Raw genomic sequence first — 14,125 nt, forward strand, 5'->3', positions numbered from 1 at the left:
AGTGAAAGGAGGGGCTAAAGGTGTTTTATGTGAATCTAACTGAGTGGGGGGTCATAGACATGAACTTGCTACATTGCAGGCATACATCTGAAATTATCTGTAGGTACTTCAAGGAATAAGTAGGCCTTGGACTAATAACAGTAAGCATGGAGGAGATGGCTAATGGTTGTATGATTTTTTTTGTCTTCTTTGAATGAGAGTGTTACTGTGATAACCTTGGGTGCTTTTACTTCCTGTACTCTTGAGGAGGCCATATGGTGGATTTCATTGTAAGGGTGAGTCTTAGAGCTTGATTTAAGCCAGAGAGTTGTTCTTTAGGTGATTGGATTCAGTAGGAGGCTGTCAATGTGGTTCTATTTTATATATATATATATATATATATATATATATATATATATATATATATATATATGTTCAGATATTTCATATTTGCATGGATTAGTTATGATCCCAATGCTTGGGATTAGTTAGAATACCTCCTCAGTTGCTTATGATTAAAATTTAATTTTGCCTAAATATCTCTTACTGGGTATGTAGATACGATCATTGGTATATCGTGGTGCAGTTGTCACTTCTGAGATTGGGTCGCCATGGTGGCAGCCTGGTGAATGGATTTTGGTCTGGTGGTCTTTGTAGCCATGCATTGGTAGTGATGGTTTGGTGATTCACAGCTTTCCTGCTGCCAGCTGAGCCATTAGTGACAGTGTGTACATATCATGGGTCACAAAGCACCCATGAGTAATGGTCACTCGCTGTTCATGAGTGGTGTCGTACGGACCTTTATTGGGCACTCGCCGTGAATGAAGAGTGTAGCATGGACCTTTATTGGGCACGCGCCGTGCACCAGCAGTGTGGCATGGACCTTTATTGGGGGGACAGATGGGGGGCATGGGCAAATAGCTCGCACTTGACTGTTATATAAAATGGAAAAAAAACAAAGAAAATGCTGGCTTTGAATGAGGCATGGTATAGTTATGCCAACTGCAGTGCTTTCCTAATTAAAAGAGATTCTGTTGCTTGAACAACGATTGTGTGTGTCAGAGCTGAAATAGTAAGGAAAGGCCACAAGTCATCTGCATATGTGCAAGTCTGCAGGTGAGGAGGTGGTATGGGAGACACTCACAAAATAGTAGAAAAAATAGTGGATGATTTGTTTCTTCTTTGGAAAGGTACAGAAGACAGTTTAAATGAGTTTCTGGTATATATTAATGAAACAGTTGATTTTTTAAAATTTACCTATGTTTATAGTAAAAATAAAAGTGTCTACTTAGATGTAGAACTTGAGATAGAGTGGTGTAATATGAATTTTAACACCAGAATTCACCGAAAGTTCACATTCTCAAATTCTTATTTGGATTATGGGAGCTGGCACCCGTACCATCAAAAGAGTGCCATAGTTAAAGGCCAGTTGGTGCAGGCTGCCAGAATGGTGAGTTCTGATGTGGATTTTTTGGTAGAATTAAATTTTATTACACATATGTTTAAACAAAGGGGATATCCTGACTGTCTTTTGGATGACCTTGCTCATGAAGTAACCCACAAATGTAAACAAGGTTTTTATAGACCCATATTGGGCCACGGATTTGTGAGTACTAATAGATCTAGTAATGATAATGTTTTTTTACAACTCAGCCTTCATTTTGACATACAATGGCATGGCCAACAGTATTATTGATGTGGTAAATGCCAATTGGAAGATTCTTCAATTTGATGCTAATGTTGGGTTGAAAGTTGGTAAAAACCCGAGACATGTTTTTAGGAGGGACAAATCTATAAAGAAGATTTTGGAAAGTATAAGACATGAAGGCAGAATCAATAGAAAAGTAGGTAATTTTAAATGTAATTCCTGATCTTTTTGTCCATTTATAATGGAAACTGAAGGTCAAATAAAGGTTAATCGGAAGACTGTCAATATTTTAGATGACACTACAATTGTAATAGTAAAAATGTTGTGTATATGGCTAAATGTGGAAAATGTTCTAGTTTCTACATTGGGAAAACCTGTAGAAAATTTAAATTAAGAATAGGTGAACATCTGGGTGACATCAGACATTGTAGGGTTACTAGTGCTTTGTATAGACATATCAATGAAAATCCAACACATGATTTTAAATTTTTGGTTTTACAGCAGTTAGTGCTGGATGAACTGGGGTGCATTACAGATGTGCATTTGGATATGATGGAACTGAGATGGCAGTTGTTTTTAAATGCCTCTTGTTACCCAGGTATCAATGAAACTATAAGCATTGCTAGTGTTTTAAAACTTGATTGGATTTTAGGTTAGTAAAGTTAACATGGATTTTATTTAATAATTTAACATATTATAATATTTTATGGTAACATTTATTTAGTTTTGTTATTTGCTATATGCAATATTTTTACTGCTGTAATTTGATGTGTATATATTGCTTTAAAATTTTTGGTGCAATTTTGAATGGTTAATTGAGGGGTGGGTATATATTTGGCTGGGTTTTTGTGCAATATTGTTCTAAGGAAGTCTCTGTAATAGAGAGGAAAGTGCTTAACTTCAATAAACTTTGTGTCCTTTGGATTGCTCACATTCTGCTGGTTGGATCTTCTGAGGTGGCATGGGAGTCATACTGCTCAATATGTAGCACAAGTAATCTGTAGAAAGCCACAGATAATGGGGGACAATGGCCCAAGATAAGAGACATTTTCCACTATTGCTGTTACGAACATGGACTGTGAATAACAGGTCTTAAATTAACATGTATTCTTTTAAAGGCAGGACGTTTGAAACCCAAATGGGCTGTCATTATTTCTTGACACTAATCCTCAATGAGGTTTCTGTGATTTGACAGTCGACCACCTTTTATAGCCAGCAGAACATTATGAAAGGCATTCACAGGCAAAATGAGCAGCTTCTGCTCAATCTTTAGAGGGAAGTTCTACAGGGAAGCAAATAACCCCAGGCAAATCAGTAGTCACAGCAGTCCAAAATAACATTTAATGCTTGCAGGGTATGTCCTGTGTTCAAGGACATTGGCGTATTAGAATTTTTTTTCTTCTTCTTGCCAGTACAAGTTCTTATGGTTGTTTTCCTTTTAGCAAATGACTGGGATGCAGAGTTTGAGACAAAGATGGGTGGCTATTTTCTCACAGACAGAAGAGCTTTTTCAGGAGTTACCAACCAGTGAGTCTCCTGTGGTGGAGGAGCCTGGCATGTCCAGAAGGAAAATGAGAGGGCAGGTTGGTCCCTGAGGGAATCGAGCATGACAGTTGAGAGAGTGCTGGAGTGGAGCTTCCACTCGATGGATCTGCACATGATACAGTCAAAGGTAATGATGGTCTGTTGGGGATTCATGCAGATATGTCAAGCTTGGTATGATTGGGGCTCTGGGTAGGGGGAGATGGGGAGTTGTTTCAGAAGCCTGGGGAAGACTTAAATATTCTAGGGGAGCAGGAGAGGCTTAGTGATGGAGGCAGGTCCAGACTGGTGCAGTTATTGAGGAAGGTAGCTTAGGGTTTTTAGGGAGTGCAGGGTCATCCTTAGGTGAAGAAGACTCACAATGGCAAGAGGCAGGTTCAAACTTTGGGCTCCATCCAGGGAATTAGTTAGTTACACAAGCTGTGGAACAAGGAAGGGGAGGTCTTCTTGACTCCTCGCATACCAACATCAGTTAAAGAAAAGGGCAAGTATGTAGAAATTTTCAAGTTAATCAATGCTGAAGGGGTGCAATGCTTGATTGACTCTGAATCAGTGAAAAGCAAAGAAATGCTAGCTGCCTTAGCAGCTTTGGGGTTGAGGAGAGTAGGTAAGCTGCGAGCAAGAAGATGGGACAATTGGGTGTTAGGTTTCATGTACTACATGGTGGTTTGGTTGGAAAAGGATAGCTCCATGGCACTACCACTTTTGCCATATTTTCTCAAGATCTGAGAGGAACAATGGCTGTGGGTGGGGAATGTCTAGTTTTGGTATGATCAGCAGACCATATGTGAAAGGCAGTTGATCAAGCACTGCACTGGGAAGGTTGGCCCCCAGACATTTGGATAGCAACCATGATGGATAACTTTGGGGTTGCTATCAGGGGTGGAAGGTTGGGAAGTGAAGGGGTGGAGGTGTGCTGGGCCTTTACTGAAAGGCATTGTTCATGGACTGTGTATAGGTTTTCACACACCTGTTCAAATTGTGCAGGCATACATCCAGCTATACAGTGTGGCTGCTTAGAACGTTATTTGGTAAATTCAGGTTCCATTCCCTCTGAAGCAGGTACGTTCACTTCTATACCTCAGGGATTTCAAGGTTTTTGGGGGTGAGGAAATTTTCATATGCAGACAGGAGGAATGTCTTTTTGAAGATAGAGGGGGAAGACCAGGTGATGCATTCGCCTGTTAAGGTGCAGGTATTGTGGGACATGCTTAAGCAATTTCCTGATCTGGCAGTTGCGGAGGAATTAATCAAGGGATTTTCTGAAGGATTTTCTGTTAAGTTGAGGGTTCAAGGGGAGGGTTCAGTCTCTAAGAACTTGCAATTGGTGCGAGAAAGGAGAAGGTTTTGAAATCACAGGTGGAGAAGGAGCAGTGTGCAGGCAGGTTACTGGGCCCATTGTATCATCCACCCTTTGGCAACTTTAAGGTATCTCCATTAGGTTTGTTCCCTAAGAAGTTTTCTGGTGAATTTTGGCTGATTCGCCATTTGTTCTGTCGTGAAGGGAACTCAGTTAATGATTTCATCTCATTAGAAGACACTAAAGCTTAGCTCATTCAGGGCGTTGCTGACTCATGGCTGTTAAAGGTGGATATCCATCAAATCTGTGTTTTGGTTATTACCAGTGTAGGAAGAGGAGTGACCATGGTTAGGAATGGTAATGGAGAACAGGTTCTACTCTTACAAGGCCATGCCCATGAAGTGTTTAGTGGCCTGGGCCACTTCTGAAAAGTTTAGCACAACTCTCCATTGAATGTGGCAGCAGCAGGTGGGCTCAGAGAAGGTGGTACATTACTTGGATGAACTTTAATTAATAGATGATGGGGTTGATAGATCGATAGAGTGTATGTGGTTGTTTTTGGGGATGTATGAAGAGTTGGGGGTTCCCTTGGCCACACATAAGTTGGAGGGCCCTGCCAAGTCTTTCAGTTTTTTGGGACTGCTAGTAGATGTGGGGTGAGGATTATATTGTTTGCCCCCTGAGAAGATAGGACACTTAAATGATAAAGTGATGAAGAGCAAGGACAAGGTGAGGATTATGGACATTGTGGAGCTGTTAAGGCTAATGAATTTTGCAGGTTGGGTAATTCATCCTAGTCATATGTTCAGCAGGTCTGTGGCTTTTTTGTTAAAAGGGGGAGAAGCAAGCATAATTGGGTGGGGATTGATAAGCATTTTTTATGATGATTTAGAGTTGTAGTTGTCCTTTTTGGATCCATTTAATGGCTTTTCCTTTTGGCAGACAGATTGGGTTGGTCAAGAAGAGTTGCGATGTTTTACAGATGCAGCAGGAGATACAGGGATGGGAGCGTTTTTTAGTGGTGAATGCTTTGCAGCTTGGTGGTCGGACAATTGGAAGGACGAACGGAAAAGAGAGGTGGCCTTTTTGGAACTGATGCCAATTTGGGCAGCATCTATGGTATGACAACAGTGGCTGCAAGCGAGGAGGGTCATTTTTCATTCAAACGATATAGCAATGGTGCAGGTTTTACAGTCAAAGACAACAAAATTTAAATTACTTTTGTTAGTGCTAAGGAAATTGGTTTTGCAGAGTTTGTTGATTAACTTTTCTTTTACAGGAGTGCATTTGGCAGGTGCTAGAAGTGATACTGCTGACAATTTGTCTCATTTTCAATTTTCAAGGTTTCATCAGTTAGCTCAGGAGGCAGAAGGTAAACCATTTCAAGTTACCAGATTAAGTGTGGAAGATTGGACTGAAGTAACCAGACAGTTGGTCCTGCAGTCTTGGGGAGTTTCCACAAGCAAGGCATATGGTAGGACTTTACACGATTTTGATAATTTTTTTTGCAGCTCCCTGAAGAGGGATTTTGGTCTGAAAAATTGTTATTGCAATACTTAGCTTAGGCTTGGGTGCAAGGTAAGGCTATCTGGATCTGGCCACTCTCAATATATTTGCATGGGTGGCAGGGTTGGAGGATTTCATGTAATCCTGGACAGTAGCTCATATGTTGAAAGGATGGGGTAGACTTGATGAGGTTAGGCAGGACAATCGCTGGCTGATAACAAGACAGGTGCTTTGTTGTGGGGTTCACAGTTATTTATTGGGAATTCGGTGGATTTTAACTTGTGGGTGACATTGTCACTCTGGATTTATTATGGAGCATTTAGGGTATCATTAAAAAATCTTTAAAAAAAAAAAATATATAGATATATATATATATATATATATATATATATATATATATATATATATATATATATATATGTGTGTGTGTATGTGTGTGTGTAATATAATTAATTTTAAGAAACCTCATTAAAAATATACATATTTTGCCATTTTAAATATATGAGTAAGAGTATAAAAATGCATATAGTACACCACTTAAACTATAACACTAGATAAAGGAATGTTTTTCCTTCAGTATTGGTTTTATACTATTCATTACATTTAAATCTGGTAAAATGTTTGCTCTAAAATAATGTACCTGCCCACAGCAAGTATTCTATAGTATTGTGGCCCTCCAGAGTGGTCTTTCTTATTTCCTATAGTTTATTTTTATTTATTTTTATTTTACATTTGTTGACCGGGCCAGTCTAACTGGATATATGTCCATTTTCAGTAGAGGCCCGGGGAGAAAAGCTCCACATAAGCAAAACTTACAACTTCAGGTACAGATAAATAATTATATAACAACTTAAGGTACAGTACTATTGTAGGCTGAAGAATACATGTTATATGGACAAATATTATTATTAAAGGAGCAGAAGATAAGAAACAGATAGATCAACAGACTATTTTAAAGTGGCACACAATAAGAAAGAGAGGTGAAGAAAAAAATATACAAATAAATGTAACAGGTCAAGGTGTTCCAATCTCCTCCTATTATCATACATCCTTGTTGAATAACTAGCTTCTACAGTCATATTCTTTATGTATTGTCTCTCTGTTTTTTTAACACCCTGCCAAACAACAACTCACCACTTTAAATCTTCTTTGCTTGTCTTTCATTTGTCTCTCAGGCTTTATTGTTACACTTCATTAAATTAATAAAGAGACCCATTTTTGCCCTGTTCTAGTTTAGCAATTAGCATGCCTTCCCACCATTCTATAAAACATTTAATTTTCTTTATGATTCTGGTACATTTCCCATAATACTATTATCTGGGATTTACTATTGTAAATATAAGTCAGTATCTTCTCCAGTTTCCTCTTATCAACTAGGCCATTATCATTCCAAACTAGTAAGTCAAACTGTGCCATTATGATGCTTACATTTTATTCTACTTAATTTATATTCATTCTCTGTCTGTTACCAACTTGTCCTTCATAGTCTGATTCTATCACTTTATTAATCATTATTAAATGCAACATTAACACTGCATACAGTTTGAGAACAGGGGCACAGACAACATGCAGTATAGGACCCAACCACCATTCAGTTATAGATACATAAGTTTTCACTTTTGGGTAACATTTTGACATACAGTACTTATATTATTACATTTATTTTAATCAAAGAGCTGTTTTACTGATTTCAATGGTGTTAAGTTTTCAATCAGTATGTAACTCACATTTTGACTATATCATATAATTTTCCATGTACGTATTTTTCCTTTAGGTAGTGTCCACATTCAATGTTCCCAGTGTATTGTTTTTATAGAGTCATCCACTTTTTTTGAAAAATATTTAATTTCTTTTGTTTCATCCATCATTTTCTTTTGGCGAACATGGCTTTCCAGGAAATCTCTCCATGTGTCTCTAGTTTACTTTTCTGCAGCTGTTACCTGGTAGCTTCAGCCTTTGTTACATTGTCCTGCTTTCATATTTTGTTTTCACTTTGCCAATTCATCTTGTGGCTGTCAAGGTTTTATCTGTTATTAAATTCATTGGCTGATATGTCTGTAGTTTAATCAGTATCTTTGCTGTTTTTTCACTCTAAAATTGGGACTATTTACTCTGTGTACTTTTTGTTTTAGTATCATCAGAAAGTACAGTCCATGAGCTGAGGTACTTTCTCATAATTTTTTTTTATAATTCTTCCTTTCATTTTGTTTTTAAACTGCTGTAAACCTCATGTTGTCCCTACATGACCTATTCTTGAGTTCAGCCAGTAAGTTTATATTTTAAATAATTCTTCCACCATTTTTGTTTTTATCTCATTTTATTATCTCTCATTTTTTATCTCTCTGGCTCCCATTGTGCACTTACTTATTTTGTTGTTTACTTGTATTGTAGAGTTGTAGGTCCGTTTGTCTGGTTGGGTGTATGTCCGGTGCCAATGGTTGTATTGTGTGTGATGTCCGAGGTGTGCTGATTGTTTTTTCATCTTCCTTACCTTGGAACTTTGGATCTGGAACTTGAAGCTGGGCCTTCAGTGTGAGTTGGTGCATTGGTGGCAGAAGCAGAAGCTGAGTTTTGCCGGTGTGAAATTCAAAATTGGATCATGTCTTGTTGGGTCAGAGGAATCCTGAATTGGTGGTGAGATGGAAATATGGACAGTGTTGGAGCTGTGTCAGCGATAGAGTGGCTGGTGACTTGATGATGAGGACAAGATCGTGTGGTCATGATCATTAGGGCCTGTGGTTGGCTGCAGAAGTACATCTGTGGATTGGTTTATGGATTGCTGGTTTCTGTGTTTGGCTGAGCGGAATGATGTTTCTGTGCCTGTGGTTGGACTAGGACTTGAATGTATTTTGTGCTGGAGTTGGATTGCAGCGGTTGTAGTTTTTGGCACTGTCAGTTGGCTCATAATGTTTTTTTTTTGGGGGGGGTTGTTTTCTGTGTAAGGTTTTTATGTAAATGTTGCTGGTTAATGTTGAGCTTGGAGGAACAAAATTTTGTTCAGCTGCACACTTGTGGGTGCATGCGGTTGAATGGCAATAAAGTGAATCTTGACTATTGAATTTTATCAATTTGCACATTAACTATTTCCTCTGAATGCCTTGTTAAAACATCTGTTTCCTGCATCCTTAACTATTTCCTCTGAATGCCTTGTTAAAACATCTATTTTCTGCATCTTTCTGTTGTTAGTCTCTGTATACTCCAACAGGGACCTACTTATCTTGAAAATCTCAAGAATGCATTTGGTCAATCTTTCTTTCTAGAGTAACTGAAGAGTTTTCTTCAGCAACTATTATCATATGCTTTTCCCATCTCTCCTTTACTAGGGTCTATATTAGAACATCAAAGTTTCAAAACTACGAATGTTCTAATATCGACCCCTATTCAGCAAAAGCTGAAAATATCGAAGCAACAGAAAACCAAATTTTTTCCTAGGGAAAGAATTCGGTTGTCCATTTCTGTTGCTTCAGTATTTTCAGCCCTGTGGTGGAAAGTTACAGGTCAGGTTCGGGTAAGTGTGTGATTGAGTGTGGGTTAGGTTAGTTAAGGTTAGGGTCCAGGTTAGGTGTGTGTGCGATTGTGTGGACATGAGGGTTAGGGCTGGAAGTGAGGGTTAGGGTGGGTTAGGTGAGTTAGGGTTAGGGTGCGGGTCAGGTAAGTGTGCGATTGTGTGGATGTGAGGGTTAGGGTGGGGTAGGTGAGTTAGGGTTCTGTATGTTCTATGTTTCGCTGAATAGGGGTTGATATTAGATAATTCGAAGTTTTGAAACTTCGATGTTCTAATACAGACCCCTTTATTATACTGCTTTCATTCTCCTGTGTTTTCGCAGTCGCTTTCCTTTTTACTTCATGTTGCTTTTTCCTTATTGATCTTCTAGATGTTACAGATACTTCAGTTAAAAAGTTTTTTCATAACAATGAACAGTAGTTTGCATAATTTTGCTAATTTAAACTGTTTACTGCAGAGATCTCTGTTTTATGCTGCTTAAAGTACTGAGCTACTTTGAAATGCTCTTGAAATCTATATTTTTAGTAAAGATGGAGCAGATATGTGAAATATACAAAAGAAGAATTTTCCCCCATCTAAAAATGCTGCAGTCCCTGGAAAATGAAAACAATTATATATATATATATATATATATATATATATATATATATATATATATATATATATATATATATATATATATATATATATATATATATATATAGTCTATATTAAATCAGCAAATGCTCAAAATAGTGAACACTAATTTATCGACCCTTTAAGAGCAAAACCTGACAATCCTGAATCCAAGGAACAACGATTTTTTTCCCAGGGAAAAAAAATTGCTAGACCGTTTTCAGGACTTTGCCATTTCCTCCACTGTGGTGCGATCTCGGAGTTGGTATATTTAAGTAGGGGGGTGGGGGGCACAGCTCCCCACATCAGGGGTGTTATTTTGTGTTTGAAAAAAAAAAAACCTGTTTCGCATCTTCATGATTGTCAGGTTTCACTCTTTAAGGGTCAAAAAATCAACATTCGCTATTTTAAGGATTCACTGATTTAATATAGACCTTGTGAAGATAGGTGAAGGCTGCCAGCCTAGCTAGATAGAATTTTGTACATAATTCTGTCATTTGTAAATATTAATATAAGCCACAGGCTTGTTCTCTTAAATGTGAAAAGACTGCATTGGGTGTTGAACTGCAAAAATGTAACTATAGTGCTCTCTGCTGTAAAAAAGCTGATAAGTCAAGCATTGTGAAATTCTTTGATTTAAAACTCGGAGATGAGATGTCTAGAGGGAGGCATACTGCATATTGTTTTGAAAGAAATTATGTAATCTGAAATTAATCAGTGCTACTGTGTTATCAATTTAAGGACAGAAAGAATGAGGGCATTTAGCATTTGTCTTGAGAACATTCAACTCACCAGCACTGTCTTGCTCTATATGTAAGTTTATTTTAGAACTGTGTTTTCTCTTAGATATAGCTAGGAAATAGGAAGATTAGATTAGTCTTTTTTCTGCATTGATGTCATAACTTTTCTACTGTATTATTTTAAGTATTTCTCTATGATCTCTGAGCTCTTGACTAGCACTGTGTAGTAAGTAGTATTGTCATGTGTTTTTATTATTTATTATTAAATATTTTTAAACCTTTCAACTGTGGCTGTTTTGTGTAGAGATAATTTAATCTCTAGAGTACATTGCATATATATATATATATATATATAGTGATACTGTACAAAGTCACTCCAAATAAGCCTTGACTGTTCAGTTACACGTACAATTTGGATAGTAATATTGCACAGTATAATTGAACACCCTTTCATAAGGGCCTTTTGGTAGCTGATAAATATTAGTGGGTGGTGGCAAGCGGTACTACCATATAGTCTGGGAAAAAGTGGCACAGTTGGAGAACCTGTGCCAGCCTTCCCCAGGAGTGTCTGTGTAGTTGTATATAACTCTTATCTCAAAATTTGTGTGTGTGTCAGCTACTTGGGCAGGGACATGAAGCTATTCATAGAATGTGTTCCTTAGAAAATGAATACGAAGAATCCCAACAGGATGTGGTTAATAGGTTCAGAGCTAAGGGATACAAAGAGCCTGACATCCAGGGTGCTCGACAGGTTGCCTCCAACTCAACTAGAACCTCACTTCTCACATATCGTGATAAAACCCATACTGAACGGGATGATTCCATTCGGTTCATCACAACATTTGGACAAAACATTAACTTAATTAGAAATGTTATGTCTAAGAATTGGAACATTCTTACTGCTAATGATAAACTTACACCTCTGATTGGTGATGCATGTAAGTATGGCTATAGAACAGGCAGGACACTTGGTTAATGTTTTCACATTTTAAAAGGGTAAGCTCAGCTGGAGCTATACACCATCAACTAACTATGACAGGTGACAGGTTATGGGGCACTTACAATTGTGGTCATTGTTCATCATGTTCATTTATTTTCACATCCAAACAGTTTACCAGCAAAAACACTTACAGGATATATGACATAAAATTTTTTGGTAACTGTAACAGCGATTGGGTGGTGTATCTTGCAAAATGCACATGTGGTTCTTTTTCTTGGACAAACATCATGTTCACTTCATCTGCATATGTCTGAGCATCATAGTGACATACAAACCAAGAGAGAGACCAATGCTCTATATAGACATTGCCTACACCACAACTCAGCCAGATTCCAGTTCGCCATTGTTGACAGGATTCTTGGTGACAGATCCAATAAACAAGGTTGGAACTCAATCCTTACAAAAAAAGAGAAGTATTGGATCATTAAACTGGGTGCTTTGTTTTCACCTGGTTTAAATGACCATTTATAAAGTTATGTGTTTTATTTTTATTTTTATTTCTATTTGTTATCAGTAACTATGGTTACTATTTAAATTACATATGTTGTCTTATTGTATAACTTTTCATTCTCTTTTTATTTTCCATACAGGAAACAATTTGAATTTTGGGAAGAATCCTTTGGGAAGAATCCTATTGGATGGTTCATGTTATATATGTATGTGTGTCACTTCACATCAGTAACTCCTTTTATTCCCACTGAGGAAAGCCTGTTGGCTGAAACCGGTCTGGGATGTATATTATTTTGCAAATAAAATACTTATGTATTTACTTTGCTAGTCCTGGTTGGTGCTTTTCACTGTATTTGGTGCTGGCATTTTTTTGTCTACTTGTACCAGTTCCTGCCTTGTACCTGGTCCTACTTGCAGAGAGTTTTTTTCTTGTGGTTGTATATAACTCTTATCTAAAAATGTGTGTGTGTCAGCTACTTGGGCAGGGACATGAAGCACTGGTTGGACAGAGAGGGTGCTGGAGATTTTAGCTTGTCACTAAGCTGAGATCTGGACCCTATAGCTGTGCCAGTGGGGAGTCTTATTGGGGACCTGGAGAAAAAGGGAGAAACCAGCCCCAGACTGACTGTGATCTCTGTGTGCTCTATAGGGAAATTATACTTTACTGTGTGTGTATTTATTATCCTTTCCCTATATGGATGCCCCTCACTGGTGTTTGTGATGAGGATTGAGGCTCCTTGATTGCTGGACCAGTGCACGGGCATCACATATTAATTGGTGGCAGTGGTGGGATGTACTACACTCAGAGAATGGACAGCTCAGCCATTCTACAGAGGACTTAAAAATCTATCTGGAGCTAAATAAAGTTGAGTTGGAGGCAAGCATGTGGGAATAAAAGCAGCAGAGAGACTGATGCATCTAGAGAGTGAGGACAATGAGAAACTGCGACATTTGCAGGTTGAGGAGAATGAGAATCTGCTATGCCTGGAAGCTAAGGAAAAGGAAAGGCAGAGGCAGCATGAAAAGGAGATGCTGACTCTTCACCAGAGTCATGGAGGTAATGGGGAAGGGAGTAACCAGACCCCAGAAGCACAAAAGGTCAGAAAATTTCTTCCGCAGTTTACAGAGGGGATAATTTTGATAGTTTCATTCATATGTTTAAGAGGGTATGTAAACAGTATTATGTTGACCAAAGGCTCTGGGTATGGTTCCTGACCCCCTTACTCCATGGTAAAGCTGTAACTGTGTTGTCTAAAATGTCTGCCCAGGAATGTTTCAGTTATAATACTGTTAAGAACTGCTTGTTAGACTTTTTTAAGCTAACACCTGAAACATACAGGAAAAAAGTTTTGTGAGCATAGATACAAGGCAGATGAAAGTGTGTGTGAATATGTTGCTGAACTGAGCACTTATTTTCATAGGTGGGTGAGTGGATGTCAGGTCACCACTTTTGAAGGGCTGGCAGACCTTTTGATGAGGGAACAAGCCCTTAGCACTTTGCCTGAGGACATGAAGATCTGGTTACCTGATAGACAATGTGCTACTTCAGATGAATTGGGGAAGAAAGAAGACCTATACCTAGCAAGCAGGGCATCCTTGCACAGGAAAGGGACCCCCCCAGTACTGCTTATTGGTCTAAAGGAAACCATGGTGGGCAGCACAGACTGCCCCAACAGAATCTGCCAGTAGCAGGGGAAGCCACTAGTGCAGGTATACATCCAAGACCTAGGGTTAAATGTTTTGAATGCAAGTGACATACAGATGTCCACAGAGGCAAGGTGGGGAACAAAAGGTGGGGGAGCCAGTAAGTGGGGAAGACAAAATGCCAATAGTAGGTTGT

Source organism: Protopterus annectens, chromosome 7.part0, assembly GCF_019279795.1.
Source record: "Protopterus annectens isolate FY-2018-M chromosome 7.part0, PAN1.0, whole genome shotgun sequence".
Classification (NCBI taxonomy): domain Eukaryota; kingdom Metazoa; phylum Chordata; order Ceratodontiformes; family Protopteridae; genus Protopterus; species Protopterus annectens.